This window comes from Haliotis rufescens, unplaced genomic scaffold (assembly GCF_023055435.1).
Source record: "Haliotis rufescens isolate VD_foot unplaced genomic scaffold, xgHalRufe1.0.p SCAF_7, whole genome shotgun sequence".
NCBI classification, from domain to species: Eukaryota; Metazoa; Mollusca; class Gastropoda; order Lepetellida; family Haliotidae; genus Haliotis; species Haliotis rufescens.
Window position 1 is genome coordinate 31,964,833 of NW_025964361.1, and position 21,937 is coordinate 31,986,769.

At 39.0% G+C, this 21,937-nt stretch overlaps 1 protein-coding gene across 5 annotated transcripts in view; it reads left to right on the forward strand.

The window, feature by feature from the left end:
* Positions 1 to 21,937, forward strand: part of LOC124146032 (thymosin beta-like) — a 62,529-nt gene that overhangs the window by 13,663 nt on the left and 26,929 nt on the right. Inside the window, exon 1 of one of the 5 annotated variants that reach the window (XM_046516075.2) lies at positions 8,927 to 9,240. The exons of 3 other annotated variants lie outside the window; for them this stretch is intronic. The gene's annotated coding sequence lies outside the window, so the exon portion shown is untranslated. Of the gene's footprint in view, positions 1 to 8,926; positions 9,241 to 20,086; positions 20,234 to 21,937 lie in introns of those variants that run through there. One more of the 5 variants, XM_046516076.2, reaches the window with a different exon arrangement.

The window sequence follows — 21,937 nt, forward strand, 5'->3', positions numbered from 1 at the left end:
GAACGCGACGTTAAAACCCATTTCACCTGACCTCAATGTTATTTCAAAACCATAGTTATAAGTTAGTCAAGGAATAAGACTGGATGACATAGTATCTATTCCTATACTGTTTTCGTCTAAAGTAATTGAACAACAGCAGCAAAAGTGGATGTTTGTTTTTCTGCCATAATTGATCTATGCCAAAGACCTTGGCACACATTTCGATGTTGATGAAAGGACAGTCGGCCATGCTAATGAGCCATGTAAATATCATTCGTAAAATGTTTCACATAGTGAAGCATTGACATTTATTTTTTCCGCTCAGTAATAACAATGTTCTAGGAAATTACATAATATCCTAAGTATTTCGATTTGTGAAACTTCTGTGTGGCCAGACAGTGTTAAGACCAAGGGGTCATGTAATGGGACATTATTACTTGTCGGACAAGAGCATGTTGACATTTTGAAGCCATCAATCAAGTGACCTTGACATTTGAACAGTGGTTGGGTAACTCCAGCCTAATAGTTTCATTCATTGTGGATAGCTTGGTTTGATATATCCAGTCAGGTGACCAAGTTTAGCAGACATGTTGTAGGGTTAATGACCCAGTGATTTATCAAATTAAAAGGTTATGTTCCTAAAATAATGTTTTTAAGCCATGGGGGTCGACGGTGGAGTGTATCAATACATCTCAATGTGTATCACAATAGTTTTTGGGGCGGTCGGGTAGCCTAGTGGTTAAAGCCTTCGCTCGCCGAAGACCCGGGTTCGATTCCCAACATGGGTACAATGTGTGAAGCCCATTTCTGGTGTCCCCCGCCGTGATATTGCTGGAATATTGCTAAAAGCGGCGTAAAACCATACTCACTCACTCACTCACAATAGTTTTTGACAAGTATTGATACTTGGCAATACTAGCAATATTTTAGGGAAATAATCGTCTTATCCTTTTGAGAATTTATACACACTAAGCCTTTATTGCTAAAAATAACTATGGATAAATTTAGGGTAGAATAGTCTTAGGACTCCATAGTAGTAAAAGTGTTGTTAATGGGTTTGAAGTCTGATATGTTGGACTTTTTATGCATATTAATAATTTTCTTGATAAATAGTTGTTATTTATCATTTCTAAATTGCCGAATGAGTCATTTAAGATGCTGATGGTATGTGACAAACCACTTGATTGTTATATTCATGATATACCGTATATTACTGTAGATAAGCCGCATATTTTAGGACCAGAAAAACGATTCTTTACAAAGGGTGTGGCTTATGTAAGGGATACACTTTCCTGAAAGTTTTATCAGATCGGGATCTGTCAAACATCAACAAAGGGTCCGATACTGGTAGATTACAACTGCTTGAAAGTTTGAAGTTTGCTACGACTACAGCCATAATTGTTATAAATGATCAATAAAATGCATATTAGATATTGTCATGTATTTAACGATTCGAACGTTCAAGGTTTATTATTCTTCTTAAACGCCATGATCTTTACATGTAACAACATTATCGACAGATGAAATTGTCAATAGCTATTACATAGTTTTGAAAATTTAATATATTGAAAGTGAACAAGTATCTACCTTATTAACGTGGCAAATTAACAACTGAAAAGGCTGGGTATTCCGTTCGCCATTTGCCAAAAGACGTGTTCTTGTGAGCAGCCGTTTCCTGTGATGTCACAAACGATGGAGACTGTGATTGATTCCTGTTGTGTAGAAAGCAACACAAGCAGTACACAAGGAAATGAGCACTGATAATAACGGGGCCGATTGGTACTGTTATGTTGTTTACACAAACACTCAAGGTGTGGGTGCTTAGCGGATGTGATGGGAGTAATTAACTGTTGAGAAATTAACTTAATAAACTTGAGAAGCCAGTGAGTAAATCATGGTCATTCCCTCTGTTTATAGTTTATATAATCCAAATGGATTAACATACATTTGTGGCGGCAATGTTTGACGTTGTTTTGAAGAAAATTGGTGAGTTACTGCATAGGAGTATAAAATATATAGTATACATTTATGGACTGACAGTCTCATCATTAGGAGGAAAGATGAAAGTTGAAAAGCCATCTTTGTGACCTCAGACTCGGTCACAAAAGCACTATGACAAGGTATGTCCATCTTGCAATCAACCTGAATCAATTTCTCACTTTTTACTGGAATATCAAGACCATGCCCCAGCACGGCTTGGTTAAAACAAGAATTGCATTTAGATTCGCTATCTGTCGTAGGTCTCCCAAAGCCAAGAGATGCAATAGCAAAGCCCAAATTAACTCTCTTTCTGAGAGATGGACAGTGAACAGATATAAACAGAGCAGCCAAAGATTAAAATGAAATTATAACAATATACGAAAATAGAAATCAAATCAATACAAAAACAGAAATTCTATGAATACTGAAACTTGCAATAGATATGTGTACCCAACTCACACACATGAGTCCCAAAGAGGGACAGGTCAGCCAAAATTGCTAAGGCAGAAGGCAACCTCTTAAACACTTAAAGCAACAACAACATCATGAGTTCAAAAAGAAAAGGCCACGCTTACGATGCCGCCTTCAAACTGCGAGTCTTCACTCTAGCCGAGACAACAAACAATAGTGCAGCTGCATGAGAGATTGACATCAATGAAAAACAAGAGAGTCTGGAGAAAAGAGAAGACGTCACTCATGGAAATGCTGAAAACCTAGAAAGCAAGAGGGTTTACCATATCTCCATACGTTTAACCTGAAGACATCCTGTCTGACTGGATTACAGAGCAACGTCAGTGTGGATACATAGTTACCAGAAATATGATTCCACATTTGGCACTGACCATCTACAAGTCCAAGAAGTCGGGAGTTCGATCTATCTTCGACGTTCAAGGTGTTTTCATGATTCAAGGAGAAATCTCACACTTTGACAAAGACTCGGATCACCTCAAAGCTGCCCGACCATTAACTAAGCACTTTCTGACATTGAAAACATAGATGAGACACTTTTTTGCGTGGATCGATGCTCATGATGTCAATGACTGGATTGTCTGGTCCAGACTCAATTATTTACAGTCCGCCGTCATAGAGCTGGAATATTGCTGAGTGCGGTGCTAAACAACAAACAAACAAACAAACAAAAGTTGACTGCATGCAGTTTTCGATTTTTGTTGATGTTCTCTCAGTCAGGCAGTTTGGCTGTTGAGCAGTTCATGACGTGGTCTGATGTTAAATGACATGTCTCTATTTCAAACTGGCGTCATTGGGTTTTCAAAGCTGTTTGCCTACGCACTGAAGGAAAGAACTACTGATTATTGTGTTTTACAAGTGAAAAACTTTGTGTGTTATGTTGGCTGGAAAAGTTGCCTCGGAATTTAACTGGTTTCAAATTAAATTCCTGAAAATTTGAATGTTAATCTAATTAAATCGTTCACGGTAAATGCTATGGGTGCGATTGCACAATGATTGATTAAATAGACACCTATTAGTCAGAACGGTTGAACATCCAACTAATTGATCAAATGTGAAAAAATGGTTTCATAAGTATTTGGGAAGTATTCCATTTAAAGTTTTTACGTCCTTGTGCAAATGTATGCAAGTATAACAGCACCATATAAAGGCTTTCTTAACAGGCAGACCTTGATTAAACAGTGATTAAGCACAAGGAAACATACAAGAGAGTTAGTTCCATCAACAAACCACAAATACAGTCATTACTACCGGTACACTGGAACAAAATATCAAAAGGACATTTTCATGGTTAAGTGAATTTTGATAGGACATTCTTCTATGTCATTACCAAAACTGAAAAAATATTTTGGATGACCTAAAGATTTTGGATGAGTAATGTCCTAGAAAATGTACCGATCTGAAACACTGCTTGGTGGTGTATAATGGGATTATTTGAAAATCTTTGTCACAATAGTTTGTGTGGTTGTTGATGTGGGTCGGTGGAGTAGCCTTGTGGTTGTATGCTCGTCAGGCCTGGGTTCGCTTCCCACATGTTTCTTGTGTCTGTCCATTTCTGTTGTTATATTGTTGGAATATTTGCTGGAATTGTTGGAATTATCCTTGCTGGAATTGTTGGAATTATCCTTGCTCATTAATACTGCATGCATAGACAAACTATAATCGGACTGTTTGAAAATCTTATTCACAGTAACTGGTGTACATGTTGATAAGGGGTGGTGGGGTAGCAGAGTGGCTACAGCTTTGGCTTGCCATACTGAAAGCCAGAGTTTGATTCCCTACTTGAGTAATTTTCCTTGAGTATTGCTAAAAGCGGCTGGTGTCAAACCATGCTCACTGACTTTTGATAAGCCCGAAATATCTCCTATTCTAGACAAAACATGTTGAGAGTTTACACTTCTCATGCTCATGCAGGTGTACAGGCTTTGCTCCTGACAATGTACTGCATTGCTGGAAAGTCTATTTAAACATGGAAAAGCAGAAACACACCCCCAAAACCGGATTTGCTACGAGCAGGCTCTTCTGTGCCTTTGTTTGACAACCTACCCAGACCCACATGCATGACAGGATGTTAGCACTGTGCTATTTGTCACCCTGCTTCAACATTGTCAAATTATAGTGGTGCGGAGGTCGCAACTGTGCAATGCCTCAACCCGGTCATTGTCTGGATTAAAGGGACTCTCTGCTCTACATACTGGTGCCCATTTTAACTCCCACATATGAAATGAGGTTTTGTCACTGTGCAGTTAGGTAACAATAACGTTTCATTGCTATAGGTTATAAAATTGATTTTAGCAGACAAAATGTTTCAACGTCTTGAATTAAAGTTTCTAGGATTGCCCATTTTCCTGAGCCTAATCCTCCTTTAAATAGGGCAAGGCTGAGGTCCATTTGAAAGATTGTATTTCTTCATTCAACAACGCTTTACATGTCTTTAACTCATTTTTTTTTATCTCAGTCAATCCAATACTATGGGCAGCAGATTGACACAGGCACAAATTGCAACGTTTAGACTGACACTCAAAATGGCCGCCACAAAGCCCTTTAAGTAGCTCTGTTAGGTTTGACATATCCTCACAGGAGGGCAAGAACAGCTACCGGCCATCTTTATGTATCGCTGGACATCAAGGATAATGTCCATGTAGCTGTCATCCTGTGTCCGAGCTGCCCCATGCTTTGGGCTACAATCAAAGGAGTCGTTTACCATATCTGATGACCACAACAACAGGAGTCCTCATGGATGATGACCTTGGACTTCACCCCTGTGATCAGGAAAAGTTCGTTGAAGTGAGGGGCGGTCAGGTAGCCAAGTGGTTAAAGCCTTCGCTTGTCACGCCAAAGACCCGGGTTCGATTCCCGACATGGGTACAATGTGTGAAGCCAGTTTCTGGTGTCCCCCCCCCCCCCCCCCCCCCGTGATATTGCTGGAAAGCGGCGTAAAACCATACTCACTCACTCACTCGTTGAAGTGCCTGAACATTTGTCTTCTTTGTACTAGGAGTACATGGACAGTACGGAATAAGTTTGTTTGTTTTATGTCACAGTCAGTTAATTACAGTTATGTTTTGGGGGCTTGTAAATAAGGGAGTCTTGGCCAGACAAACAAGTCAGAACTATTATAGGCAATGTCCGGCTACAATGTTGCACAGTCACCCAAGTGTGTTCACCTGATTCAAGTTGGTTACTGCTTAGAATCCCCCTGTGAAGATCTGGGTTAATTCGGTCTTCAGCAACCAATCCTTTACCTAAAAGGCAACTAACAATATTGGGTGGTCAGGCTCAGTGACTTGGTTGATGTATACCCCAATTGTGTAGATCGATGCTCATGATGTCATTCACTGGATTGTCTGGTCCAGATTTGATTATTTACAGACTGCTGTCAACTACAAACAAACACATCACCCAAGCAACGAGTCTTGGGGACATGTTTAATAACTTGGAGCCCATTGGCTTATCTGTTTATGACAAAGTTCATACAGAATAAACATTGAAAAAACGAAAGACCTGTCTTCATAAGGACATGCAATAATCCAGATGCACAAGAATAAAGAGCTCTACTTGACCTCTCATTTGTAACAGATAATAGCCCCAGAACCATTTACACGATGCACAAAGTTTATGTTACCCAGAGGCAGTGTTAGAAATGAAGTCAGCTTGCCCTAACGCAGATAACACTACATAACGCATGGTATAAAAATTCACATGATCAAATTTTGCTATGATTTGTCTAGTTTTATTTACAAAATAATCAATGTCCATCTAAAACAAAGTATCAATTTTTTCATCCTGTTCAATTTATATTCTTTCATTTTGTTCCTGTAATTTCCAAAGAAACGTTACTTTTAACTTAGTGTAAACGGTACACTGTATAATTGTTCCTCTTGTTTATCAGATTTTACACAATGATTGATGTCTATCTGCTCCTTTTTCTCACCTACCCCGGTAAATTTCAATTTTAGTAGCACATTTTGATATTTTGTCCCTTAACAATTGTAAAACAGCTGATGCCTCTGCTTGCTTTCTAATGTGTTAAAATCTTTATTAGGCCTTTGTTATCTCTCAGTGGTTGAAAAAAAGAAAGAAAAAAACCCTTAAATATTTTTTTTTACTTCTGTGTAAACATATGTCGGTAAGTATTAAAAAAGAAAAATTCTTATTCAGTTTCATGATGTCCAAGGTCCTGAACGATGATTTAAATATGCTGATTTTCATATCTTGTGTGATATATTTTATTGCTATATTGGGTCTTCAGACTTTTGATAATAAACAACACCCACTAAATTGAGATTATTTTTTTTCTACATTCCTGATTTTTTTACACTCAGATCCATCCATAAACCAGTTAATAAAACCAAAAAATGCCTTGTAGTGGAAACGCTTTCTCTTCATGTACCACCTCTTACATTGAGTATGGTATCTTACTTCAAGGATGTTTCATGTAAATAGATGTTTGTATCAAAATCTTAAATAAAGATTATGTTGTTTCCTCATAGAATTGGATCCCATCCAGCTTCCTGGTGGAAATGCAGTGAGACCCCTGTGATAAAACACATATACCACCTGTCTCTGTGTTTAACAGGGCAGATATATTACACAGATAGTGCACCCGAGTGTGCACTGTTCCACAAAAGCTGTTGCATGTGTGTGAATCAGCTTATACTGCAAGTCGTGCCCTGCCTACTGCCTGCCCTGCTCTGCCTACTGCCTACCCCATAAACACTGTCAAGCGTCGCCTCACGTGGGAAATACAGTTCACTGCACCAGCAGCACCACCAGTACAGTAGTCAAATATAGCAAATACAGCCCATGCAAGTCTATAATGTTTGGCAAGTCTAGATTACTGCAGTATGAAGAGAGCCTCTGGGCTCCTTTTTATTATATTTCTATTAAGATAATTTAACAACTATTTTTTTTCTGTACGATATGTATATTTCAGAGACGAGTTAGTCTACCAGTACAGCTGTGAATACAGATCAAGGATACAAGCATCGAGGATTCCAAACTAAGTGCCCTCAGTGCACGTTTTGGGGGGAAAATTACTTTGTTCAAAATAATGTTTGGAAATTCTATTTTGTTAAGTTCAGGGGTATTTTATTATTACATTCAACATGACAATTAAAACAAAGCATTAAACCATATTCCTCTTATTGATCAGTGAATACAAGTGACCTCTACATATAGCCTAACATTTGTTATTACTATCACATGAATTGGGAATTTCTGTCTGACATTAGCTGCAGTTCGAGGATAATAGCCTCTGAGCAGCTCTAGACAAACCCCTGCAGATAATGAGTATATGTAGCTGTGTAATGATATATATGATAAAGGCATGAAATGGCCGCTCCCTTAAGCAGAATATACATCTGCAAATCCCATGTTGATTTCAGAGCAGAAATGGTGTCCTGTACCACATGCGTGTAAGAGACTAAAATGAAGAGCAGGTGGTGACAGTGTGCAGTATGGTTAATTATAGGGTATTGATGGTGTTGATTGTGATTCATGGTATTAACCACTACCTTGCCTGGCCCTGAGTTTTAGAACCTGCAGCGAAGTAGCTGGCACATCGCTCCCTCACTCACTCACTCCCTCCCTCACTCACTCACTCACTCACTCACTCACTCACTCACTCACTCACTCACTGTGTGCTGTTAATTTTGCAAATTTCTATATCTTTGGACACGGAAAGCTATTTTCCCTGTACATTCAGGTGCAGTTGTTATGGTTTTATTATCTTTTGGGTTTTCAGAGATTTCCGACCAGTGTGCTACATTATAACTTTCTCTAATTCTTTTATTCTTTTAAAATTTCTCTTAATGTCTTGAGTAAGTTTGACTTCCTAACAACATTAACTGTCAGCACTATTTTGTATGTGCTGAACCTGGCCTACTTCAAGCCAATAATCCTATAATAATGCATTGTAACCTAGGAAACATTTTAATTAATAAATAGGTGTAAATACACACCCACAGTCATTAATTCACCATTATCTTCAAATGATTGATTCATTATTGCAATGTTGCAGATAATAACTCTTCTTTTATGACGGCCATTAATATAATTAAATATTCAATTTCTGCTCCACTTATTGATTTGGATTCAAGGCTATTTTAATTATGTTCAACTTACATCCTTGCCTAGTACCAGTTAGCTTGTCATGGCCATGGTACCAGGTATTCATTGCTCACACATAGCTATGTATGTCTCTAGTAGATGCCCTTATATGGTGATTCCAAGAATGGGCAGAGTTAGTCCTTCCAAAGCAATACATCTTTGTAAAAGTACTTGCTGAACCTAGCACAATACATCAGCTATAACTTCCAACAGTCATAAGTCAAGCTTTCACGACTTTCAGTCGTTTACTCAAAGTGACTCCACACCCAGCATCCCAAAGCCTATGTTGGTATTTCCTTATAAGGAATGTTTACATCTGCACGCTCCACATCGACAAAGTCTATAAATGGACGGTTACAACAAACCTAAATATGGTTCACACGCTTGTGCTGTTGTCCGACAAAGCTGATGTGAGGCTTAGCTAGAGCTTAACCTGCGCAAATCTCCCCGTCTTGAATCGCCAATCGGGGGACAAGACAGTTTGGGGAAGTTGCCCAGCACAGTGATTGACCATTGACCAGTGCCCTCCATACCGGAGAGTCATAGCAGGTGAAACCAGTGTGAAGCTCGTTAACTGCATACCTGCACAGGTAGTTCAAGCATCTGGTTTAGGGGACATCTTGCATGGGATAGAGACGTCACGCCTCATTGCTTGGACCTCACATTGTGGACATTGTAAATCTAGTCTCCTGCTGGTTCCTTGTAAGTTTTGTTTGTTATTGCATTTTCTGTTTGAAAGTAATTTTTTGTTTTGCGTTTGGTAGATGTTTGCATATTTATGAAGTGTAAATATGGCAGTGATGTTAATTATTAAACGATACTTGTCAGTGGATAATTTGCAATATTGTAATGATGGAGTAATGCATTGGAAGCATATTTTCGACAATGCATTGTGCTTTTATGATTATGGAGGTTTAGTATCCATTTTGCCTCTACAGTAGATTGAAATTCAATTTTAAAATCCCACTCAGATGTAATTTGCAAGTCGTCTATTTTAAGCCCTTGGTTAAATAAATTTAACAAATAGCTTATTTGCATAAGAATATTGCAATGTCTCCACCCACTTATACAATACACGGAAAAAAATTGCTGTGGTTTCAACAAGTAACATTTGCAAAAAATAGTTGTTGTCAATTTTTTTGCACACAATTTAGACAGTGAAGCAATGTAAATTGATTTTTATATGTATGGTCAGTGTTAGGCAGTAACGTCTAGCACCTCCTGTCTTCAAGGCTGTGTAAACAGTTGTTTGACATTTGGGTGATAGAGAGAGGTGATATAGCCCTATACATACACCTGTGTATAACTTTAATATAGCATGGCTCATGCACAACTCATTGTCACCATGTATTGATTGGCTGTTTGTAGTGGATAATGAGTCTCACTGCTATGTTGTTCAGGTAAATAAGGCCACATTTTCTTTGCATTAGACACAAAACATATATATGATTCATTTACATTTAAGTTTGAATTTGAGAAATGATTTGAATTTTTGTGTGGATTTAAGTCTGATAAGAATTTATATATATAGGATTTCTGTGTATATATTTATATGTTTGTGTATGTTCTGTGTGGATGAAGATTGTGATAAGGGTCTAATTTGGATGCTGTAAAATTCGTGCAAAACCTTTTTTAGCCTACTTCCTTGAACTTGGCTCTTTGCATCACTGACAGTAGCTTTCTGTGTTATTCGACGTCCCCGTGGTCTAGTGGTAGAGCGACCGCCCCGAGAGCGGAAGGTCCGGGGTTCGATCCCCGACCGCGTCATACCAAAAGACGTTAAAAGATGGTACTTGTTGTTACCCTGTCTGGCGCTCGGCATTAAGGGGCTAAAACAAGGACTGGTTGGCTCGGAGTCACTATACTGTGTCTGAGTGGGGTATTCATGTTAAACTGTGGCATGGTATCTCAGTGAGCTAGCACTATAAATCGGCATCAGTCTGGACTAGTACAAGCAGCCACACGTACATGCACATCGCTATATAAGTGCAATAATCTTGGACGCGACATTAAACCCGATTTCACCTCACCATTTCTCTGTTATTCTAAGGACAATTACAATCTGACCTTACATGTCAAAACGTAATGTTACTTGGCACAGGCTTCGGACAAGTGACGTGGTCCCAGAGGGTCCCAGTTGTGTTCGTTGCCTCAATTCACTGTGTGTAGTTGCTTCCTTGAGGCGAATCCCAGATTAGGTTTCTCGGTTGGTCAGCACCACGTATCTGCTCATGGATTTCACAAAAGTTGAAAATGTATAAAACCTGCAAAACTACAGGCTTTCCTCCCTTATAAAGCTGACATGCAGTGATATAGCAGAAATGCCGTTCAAAACAGTGTTAAACCCAACTAACTAGCTCATTCAGACTTGCGGTTCTTGTCGATGCTGCAGCATTTCGCTCTGATAGATGATGAGTGGATGAAACACTGTTTGGATGGTACTCCTGGCTAGGTGCTTGTCCAAGCCACATTCACAATGCAGTCCACATTCATGATACAATCTATGGTATACATTCACGACGCTGTCTACATTACGGGTAAAGCGATATAGCAAGGTCACGATACAATACGTTTCGCATCACGCATATTTATGTCAAATCATGTGGAAAAACTAGCTTGTGGTTTGTAGCGGCTTTTCCCAGTAGTAAACTTTAAAAGCTAATTACAACACATTTTGCAATATTTGATTGACAAAACTGCTTGGGTAGGGTCATTAAACAAGTAATCAGTAATTTATTTTAGCAAATGATTCAGCTTGTATCGATACAGAAACGAACCTATCATATCATGGCATGAAAACTTAAGATGCATCATCTACATTCGCGACGCAGTCTACATTTGTGACAAAATCTACATACATGATGCAGTCCACATTTGCGATGCAGTCCACATTCGCGAAGCAGTCTACATTCGCGAAGCAGTCTACATTCGCGACGCAGTCTACATTTGCGTCGTGATGCAGTCTACATTTGCTACGCGATGCAGTCTACATTTGCGAAGCGATGCAGTCAACATTCACGACTCAGTCTACACGTGACGCAGTCTACATTCGCGATGCAGTCTGCATTCACGATGCAGTCTACATTTGCGACGCAGTCTACAATCACAATGCATTCTACATTCGCGACGCAGTCTACATTCACAATGCAGTCTACATTCGCGTTGCAGGCTACATTCACGACGCAGTCTACATTCACGACGCAGTCTAAATTCGCATCGCAGTCTACATTCGTGACGCAGTCTACATTCGTGACGCAGTCTACATTCGCAAGACAGTCTACATTCGCAAGACAGTCTACATTTGTGACACAGTCTACATTCGCAATGCAGTCCACATTCGCAATGCAGTCCCCATTCGTGACGCAGTCTACATTCGGGTCGCGATGCAGTCTACATTCACGACGCGATGCAGTCAACATTCGCAACTCAGTCTACATTCGTGACGCAGTCTACATTCGTGACGCAGTCTACAATCACAATGCATTTTACATTCATGACGCAGTCTACATTCAAGACGCAGTCTACATTCACGACGCAGTCTACATTCGCGTTGCAGTCTACATTTGCTTCGCGATGCAGTCTACATTGGGTCGCGATGCAATCTACATTCGGACTCGGTCTACATTTGTGACGCAGTCTACATTCGCAAGGCAGTCTACATTCACAATGCAGTCTACATTCGCAACATAGTCTACATTCACAATGCAGTCTACATTCGGGATGCAGTCTACATTCACAATGCAGTCTACATTTACAATGCAGTCTAAATTCATTACGTAGTCTACATTCGCAACCCAGTCTACATTAACAATGCAGTCATCATTCGTGACGCAGTCTACATTCACAATGCAGTCTACATTCGTGACGCAGTCTACATTCACGACACTTTCTTCATTCACAATGCAGTCTACATTCACAATGCAGTCTACATTCGCGATGCAGTCTACATTCACAATGCAGTCTACATTCGCGATGCAGTCTACATTCACAATGCAGTCTACTATGGTGGACACAGATTGTTCCACCAGCAAGGACATAAACCAAAACCAAACCAAACCATGTTTGGGTAACAAGTCTCCAAAGTTTTTTGGCGGAGACTGACTGATACACCTTGATTTTGGTTCTTGGTTTGACACCACCACAACTGCATCACATCCGGATGCTGAAATACTCCGCAGCATTAGACCAAACTCCCACAGAATTGCATTTATTGCCAACTATTATGACGATTGACAAGTAACCAAGTTTCCAATGTTAGTGCTTTCATGGATAGCCAGTCTTTTTTTGTTAAGATCTTTTTTGTTTGTTTGTTGTTTAATGCCACACTCAGCAATGTTCCAGATATATGACGGCGTTAAGATTTTTACTGGTATTAGTATATAATATTTGAATTGTCAGGATTTATTCTTGAATGAATTAAATTAGAACATGCAACAAAAACAAAATACTTTAAACACGTTCTATTTTGATGCCACAGTATCAAGTAGAAAAACTTCTGCTTCCAAGCAGGGCAAAAGTCTGTATGGTAGTTGCCTTATATTTGACTGATTGACGCCACTGTTAAAATGTGTTGGTTACACTGCAGTGGGAGAAGGTGTCGTACGTCGGAGAACTTGTACCCATTCCCATTCACTGTTTGTGAATTTAAAACGTTTGAACCAAACACTGTGATACACTTGTGGTAGAAGGGAAGATCTTTCATGTAAAAATACAGATATTTTGTTGTTTAATCACAGATCATGATGTTGATTATTAAAGATTTCAAGGACTTTTCTCCCTCCCTTGTACACAAGCGGCCATGTTGTGTTCCACACGCCCCTCCCAATGAGATGGATGACAGGCCATGTGACATTCTTCTTCCCTCACAGCACATTTCCACAGAGCAGTGGGAGACAATACTTGCATGACCCAGAATATCTCTCAACAGTTTCTGCAAATTCCAATCAAGGTCAACCAGACATGGGGATTATGCGTAATGATCGCACTAACGCAGGGATAATATTGCTTTGGTCACAGCCCATGGCCCACATTCCACTGTAAAGTCCTATAATGTGCATTTACAAGCCACAATTGCATTCCACACTGTCTATATGTGACAAAAAATAATTTGTATTGATGCATGGCGAAGTTTGAGGCAAGTCTTGTCATGTTATTTTTGGTATGTTCTGCAGATTTACTCTGTTGAGGAAGGTGTGATGGAATGGTTAGTGGGATCTCTTGGTCGGAGGACCTGGGCCCCGCTCCACAAAGCGATCTTAGCGCTATGATTGTCGTAAGTCAGTGGCAAAGAATGGGAGTTATGATCGACCTAGCGCTAAGATCGCTTTGTGGAACGGGGCCCAGGTTTGTTTCTAAATGGTTGAATGTTGTACAATGTGTCATGGTAGTGCAGGGATTTATTCGGACGGGCAGTTCCTTAGAGCGGTCTTAGGTGATCGTAACTCTAAGGGTCATCATTATTCCTATTAGGCTTATGATAGTCGTAGCGATAAGATCTCTTTATGGAACAGGGCCCTGATCAGAGTCTGCAACAGATATCAATAAGAGTTCCCAAATAAGAATTGAAAGGGGGGGGGCACGGGTGGCTCAGTCATCTAAGGCGCAGCGATTCACTGTGCGTTGTTGCATCCCTTGGGCACGCCAGAAACCTGTGATTGTGGGTTCAAATCCCGGTTCGCCCCGATTATGTTTCTAGGTTTGTCAGCATCATACCCATGCTCTTAGGTTTCACCGAAGTGGTAAACATCTGAGACCTGCATCACTTCGGGCTTTCCTTCCACATTAAGCTGACATGCAGTGATATAACTGGAATACTGTTAAAAGCAGCGTTAAACCCAACTCACTCATTCACTCACTAGAATTGAAAAAATTCCAATTCATGTTAATATTCTTATAATCAATGTTTTATAGAATTACTATTCTTTCACAGATAACAAGAGCAATAAAGAGGCATCAATGCTTAATTGTACATTATCGCATTATGTTTGCATGTTAAAATACCTCTCAAATTAAGAAAATAAAACTTTTGTTAAAAACACCAATTTTGAACTAAATAATTTGTTTTCCCCAATATATCTCCAAGATAACATAGTTGTTGGGTCCACATTATTGTTGTGAGATATTAGATGGTTAGTTTTGTAGAACACTTCTCATTAAATCAGTGTAGATCAGTGAAATCATAGATGGAGCTCTGATGATCTTGTGTGAGCTTGCAGAGCAGATAGTCTGGGATTGAATCCCACCATGGGGACGTATCAGACCTGTAGATCAGTGAAATCATAGATGGAGCCCTGATGATCTTGTGTTAGCTTGCAGAGCAGATAGTCTGGGATTGAATCTCACCATGGGGACGTATCAGACCTGTAGATCAGTGAAATCATAGATGGAGCCCTGATGATCTTGTGTTAGATTGCAGAGCAGATAGTCTGGGATTGAATCCCACCATGGGGATGCATCAGACCTGTAGATCAGTGAAATCATAGATGGAGCCCTGATGATCTTGTGTTAGATTGCAGAGCAGATAGTCTGGGATTGAATCCCACCATGGGGACGCATCAGACCTGTGGTCTCAGTATACATGCTTGAGGTCTGATGTGTGGACTTAGAACTTGTAGAAAGAAATCATCCGGGGTGTTTTTTTTAACAGATGTATCATCTTTCCCTTCTACCTACCTTTTCCATCAGAAAACTCTTTTTCTTTGGGGATGAAAATGTGACTTATGTTGCAAAATCTAAAATTGTAGACCACCTCTGTGATCTAATGCTAATGCATGCGCCCGGAGACTTGTACATGTTTTTAAGCTGTCTGGCGCTTGGCATTAAGGGGCTAAAACAAGGACTGGTCAGAGTCAGTATACTGTGTCTGAGTGGGGTATTCATGTATTCTGGCATGGTATCTCAGTGAGCTAGCACTATAAATCGGCATCGGTCCTGACTAGTACAAGCAGCCACACACACACACATGTGCATGCGCCTTGCTATGTAAGTGTAATTAACTTGGACATGATGTTAAACCCCATTTCACTTCACCTTCACCTCACTACAAAATTGTACGTAGAAAATAGGATCTGCATGTACTATTAGTATCAACCACGGTAAAACACTTTATATCCCAATATATCTCAATACAGATAGTTCTATTGCAACATCTGAACATTTTTGACACCATCCCTAGCAATGTAAAGGAGACAAGGTTATACCATCTCTTATCAATCAACATATCCTATGACCTCTGACCTTGTAATTGTTCAAGGCTATTGTAATAAGGGGGTGTTTCCGGTAATCTGCGATCAGTGATGGTAGAAAACACACTGATCAGAGTACAAATGTATTTTGTTGACAAGAAATGTCTCTGAACCTTGTCAGTACAAGATACAAGATATTTTATTGCACAAACGGTCCTTGTAGAAACAGTGACAGTATTATATAAACTATATAAACAGATACATAATAACTCAGGATAACAATAATGATGTGCCAACAAAAAATATATTATGTTTTGACCTAGGATTATCTATAATAACTCCAAAACCGTTAAATATTTCTTGTTGAAACTTTTTTTTATATAGATCAGTCTAATGGTGACCTGGTGACCTGGTATCTGTTTCTATGTTACCTGGTTTATTATTTGAAAAAGAAGTAGGTTTAATTTTTCTGTGATGGTAAGGCTTTTAAAATAGATTAATAGATTGTTGGCATTTTTATTTTTCTCGATTTCCATGGAAACAATTTGGACTTAGTCGCAAAAGGTGTGGTAGATTTATTTTCAGGAGCGCATCTTGAAAACCGTGAAAGATTTTTTCATCCAAAGCTAGTACATGTATTAACCATGCAGTGGTGCCTTTTGCTATTTAGGAATTTCAAAATTTGATTTTTCCTTGTTTCCATGGAAACAAGTTAGACTTAACTGAAACGGAGATAGGTGTCCTTTCTGGAGCAGAACTGAAAAAACTATTCAACAATTTTCATCCAAACTATTAATCATGGGTTGGAAGTGGTTCCTTTTGCTATTTATGAATTTAAATTATTATTTTTTAAATTTGTCCTGTTTGACTTTCTGCTGTTCATATTGGTTGGTTTGTTCTGACCATATCTCTAAAATTAATAGGTATTCTTTCATGACACTTTGCACTAACAGTGCCTTTTGCTACTTAGGCTTGTTTAGAATTTATGTTTTTCTTCGTTTCCCTGGCAGTTTGATTTAGACTCTGTTCATAGTGGTGTGTTTTTCTTGACCATATCTCTTAAACTAATAGGTACTCTTTCTTGAAACTGTGCACACACAAAGCTTAGGTTGTCCATTGGTGCCTTTTGCTATTTAGGGATTTTTAGAATTTATATTTTTTCCCTTTCCATAGCACAAGAGTGACTTTGACTCTGTTTATATTGGTGTGTACCTGACATAGAAATACAAACTTCTCCAAATCCCAATTCCATGCTATTGTTTTGATAGCTCAATGACTTCTCTTGTATACGGACAGACAGATTAGATAGAAATTCTCTCATCAAGCTGGGCTTATGTAACAGTCAGATGATTTGTTCTTTCGAATTTGTAGGGGCCGGGGGGGATTCGTCATCGTCTGGTGACTTTTTTTCATAATATTAATCACTGGTATGTCTGGTCCAGACTCGATTATTACCGGGCTGCCATCATATGGCTGGAATATTGCTGAGAGTGGCATCAGACAATCAAACCCCAAACCGAACCAGACCCGTGAAGATTCCGGGGTAGAATAGGTCTTCAGCAACCCATGCTTGCCGTAAAAGGTGACTATGCTTGTCGTAAAAGGCAACTAACAGGATCGGGTGGTCAGGCTCCCTGACTTGGTTGATGCATGTCATTGAACCCAATTGCGTGGATCGATGTTCATGATGTCAATCACTGGATTGTCTGGTCCAGACTTGATTATTTACAGACCGCCGTCATATAGCTGGAATATTGCTGAGTGAGGCGTAAAACAACAAACCAACCAACCAAACCAAATCAACCAGATTGGTAGATAAAATGGCATATTAGCCAGGGCACACAATAGTACCACAGGTTCCTAATTTGAGTGACAAGCATGGATTATTGGGTGCTTACTCTTACCTGGAATCCAAAATGTGTATGGTAGGTAGAATATCTGTATTAGAACAGAATATTGGTGAAAAAAAGAAAAGCATGAAGGAGCTTAAATGGACTTTGGATTTGCTTGCACAAGCCTAAGTGCATAGAACAGGACTTGCATCACCTGTAGCTCATTCTGGTCACGAGAGGCAAGCTTGGGGATCAGGGTGCCTTTGTACAACACAACCATAGCGCTACGACTGTCGTAAGTCTATGGAGTTGCGATCACCTTAGCGCTAAGATCGCTTTGTACAACGGCAACTGGTTGTCAAGCTGTGACATGGCTGATTGGGTGTTATCATATCTGATGATGTGGGATGGTGATCCAGGATGGAAGTTAGCACAAGCCCGCTACCACCGACCAGCTTTGTCAATCTTAATGGTATCCTGAGGGCAAGTAGAACCGTTTGGGGGTATTGCAATATCTTATAACTATTCAGGCAAGCAGACCTTCCTTAATTTCCATCCCTGTTGATCACGGTGTCAGTCACTGGATTACCTGACCCGAACTTGATTATTTACAGGCTGGAATATGACAGCCTGGATTAAACCTACAAACAATTAAGGCATACTGTGGTTTCCGTCTTCCACAGTTCAGATTGTTGATTGGAACACTGCAAATGTAGGTGGTGTATGTTGATACTGATGTAGTGTAGCTGTGATCCGCAGCTGCTTATGTCACACCTGTTTATGTCCCACCTGTTTATCTTGCAAGTCATTAATGAAACGACAGACAGTTGTGCACAAAGGGTAAATCAATATTATCTTTACTAAAAAAAGATGATTTTAAAAATTGGCAATATCAAAGCACCTACCTCCCAATGTGTGGAACTACCTGCCCCCAAAGCAAAACATCTACCCAATCAAGGCTCTCATGTCCTGCGATATAAATTAACAAAATATTATTTTTATTACCCCCTGTTTTGATCAATGGGGGCATATGGCAATCATCATGTCCATCTGTCCATCCATTCATTTCTGGTTCCGGAGTAGAACTCCTAAACAGTTGAATATTTCTTGTTGAAACTTGCTTTACATTTCAGTTGAGTGGTGAACTGTTTCCTTTTGATGATTTGGTATTTTTATTTTTTTTCATAAACGACAAGTTGGAAATAAGGGTAGTGCTTGTTTCCGGAACGGATCTGCAAAACTGTCAAATATTTCTAGATGAAACTTGCTATACAGAACTGTCTAGTGGTGATCTGGTGCCTTTTGATGATTTGGGATTATTTCAAAAGAAATTGGGTGTGCTTTCATTGACGACATACTGAATGAGGAGAGTGCTTGTTTCTGGAGTAGAACTCCAAAACCATTGAATATTTCCAGATGAAACTTGCTATACAGATCAGTCTCATGGTGAACTGGGGCCTTCTGATGATTTGGGATATTGAAAAATACTGAACAGCATTATGTTAACTGAAGGTATCCAATGGCAATGAACCAAAAGTGGGGTATTAGTTGCCAAACTCCATTTCCGACTTGCTCCAGACAGGGGGTATATGTCATCTCCTGATGACTCCTGGTGTTATAATCGTCATTTCCCTGTTTGAACCAGGAGGGTTAACATATCTGCATTGAGAACGAGTGCATGAGTTTGGTTTAAAGCCGCTCTGAACAATAATTCAGTTACATCACATCCTGTCAGCTTGATGTGGGAGGAGTGAGCACCTACCTCCCCTTGTGTAGAATCTACCTGCCCAATCGGCGATTGGCTGTGCACAGTTGCGTCCCTTGGGCACGCCAGAAACCTATGATTGTGGGTTCAAATCCTGGTTCGCCCCGATTATGTTTCTAGGTTTGACAGCACCATACCTGTGCTCGTAGGTTTCACCGAAGTGGTAACGACTGAGACCTGCATCACTTCGGGCTTTCCTCCCACATTAAGCTGATACTCCATGATACAACTGAAATAATGTTAAAAGCGGCATTAAACCTCACTCACTCACTCACTCACTCACAACCAAGCTAAACATCTAACCAAATAAGGCAGGCAATACAATATGATCTGGCCAGAATTTTCCACAAAGCTCCTCAATGACCAAAATCTTTCCAGAACCTACTCGGGACAAAAATGTTTTCTATGAAACTTAATTTGTGTGAATTTGAGTTGGTTGCCATGTTGAATCTGGGATTCGAACCTGGGATCATAGGTTTCTGGCATGCCAAAGGGAAGCGACACACAGCTGCCCTATGACATTTACCCATTTTGTAAAAGCCACAAACACGGAAACAGACTCAAGTCAAGCCTGCATTTAGAAGTAGGTTATGAGGATGATAATTAGTTGAATTAAATTCCATTTAATTAAATAAAAAAAATCTCCTAAATATGTGACTGCCCGACACACTTGCTAACGCACATTGACTAATGATGTAAGTATCAGATGTAGACGTGTCATAATCCGGTTTCCCTGTGTACATATTCCCTGACTCACTGCGGTGACATAATCAGTCATTGTTTGGAGAGAGCAGGTTAAAGGTAGAGAGACTCACTTCCCAGTTGGAGAGAGCCACACAGCCAGGCTTGAACAGTCTCCACAACACTCAGTGTCACAGTCTCACACACAGTCTCACACACGGACGCAGAGCTTGGTAGGCTGGTCACTTTTCACTGTTGTAGATATGGAATCAAGTCTTTTGATAAATTTAGAATTAGGAAGTTAATTTTTTAGTTTTATGTTTTTTTGGGTTGTTGTTTTAGTCACTTTTTCAGTTAACTTGTGTATCGTTTGTAACGTTTGTAACGTTTCAGGGCTACTGCTAGGCCTGTCATGTTCAGTACATACTGAAGAGGCAATACATTTCCCTGAAGCATTGCAAGCATTAAAGTTGTTACGATTCATGTCTACATATCCTTAGCATGTTGAGGGTTAGTTCATGTTTATTTGTGAACTAAATAGTTTATTGATTTATTTGCTCTACAATTAGGGTGATTGTGGTCTGTTCTTATTAGTTCATTTGTGAACTAAATAGTTTATTGATTTATTTGCTCTACAATTAGGGTGATTGTAGTCTGTTCTTATTAGTTCATTTGTGAACTAAATAGTTTATTGATTTATTTGCTCTACAATTAGGGTGATTGTGGTCTGTTCTCATTAGTTCATTTGTGAACTAAATAGTTTATTGATTTATTTGCTCTACAATTAGGGTGATTGTGGTCTGTTCTCATTAGTTCGTTTGTGAACTAAATAGTTTATTGATTTATTTGCTCTATAATTAGGGTGATTATGTTCTATTCTTATTAGTTCATGTTTATTTGTGAACTAAATAGTTAATTGATATATTTGCCCTATAATTAGGGTGATTATGGTCTGTTCTTATTAGTTCATGTTTATTTGTGAACTAAAACAATTTTGGTTTATTTGCTCCATAATTTTCATCTTGTGCTTTTTCGTGTTTACAATTTTACATCCTTTAAAATTTTGTAATTTGTTCCTAAAAGGATTTTAAAAACGTGCTCCATGATCGATTATGTTTTTCTGCTTTGTGTTCTACATCTATAGATTCAGTTTTATGCTGATTAGGAAGCAGCTTTGATAATGTGCTGTACAATTGAGGTGTTACCTGTAACATATATCATCATACACCTGTTGTGACTGACAATACAGACTGTGGCCATAGTACACAGTTTACACGATAGCTGATACAGCCATTCTAAACCCAAGTTTTATCCTTAGGCAAGACATAATTTTATTCTTGTTTATGGAAAAGTCCGTTTTTAAATTGTACTTTTTTGTGTGTGAAAAGTTGTGATTTTCTATTTCCGTTTTTAAAATATTACAGATTAAAAAAAGTCAATGATGCTGTTCCAGACTGAAAGTAGGATTATTTTTAATATATAGATTCAATTAACTGTCAGCAATATTTTCAAAGAAATAATTATTAGCATGTCGGTGCATATCTAACCCAAATGTTGTGGGAAAAATAAGCTTTTTAGAATGAATTATTTAAAGTTCAGCAGGATGTCATCAATTCTCTTTAAATTCTCCAGTAATAAATCAAGGATGTTCTTCTTGGGAACAGTTTACATTTACATGAAAGAGAATAATTAATTAAAATGATAATCAATTAAAATAATAATTGATTAATTATAATATATTATCCTAATCTGAACATAATGGATCCCTAGATTAGGGAAAGGCAAGCGATCCCATTTATGTCCAACATAAAACTTGACTCTCGCAATATTATATAAGTTTCCTGTTCGTTGTGAGTGAGTCACACTGCAACAGTTTGTCTTCAAGGTAAGGCAATACCCAGACAGGGTGTGATATAAATGTTCATGTTTGAGCTGGA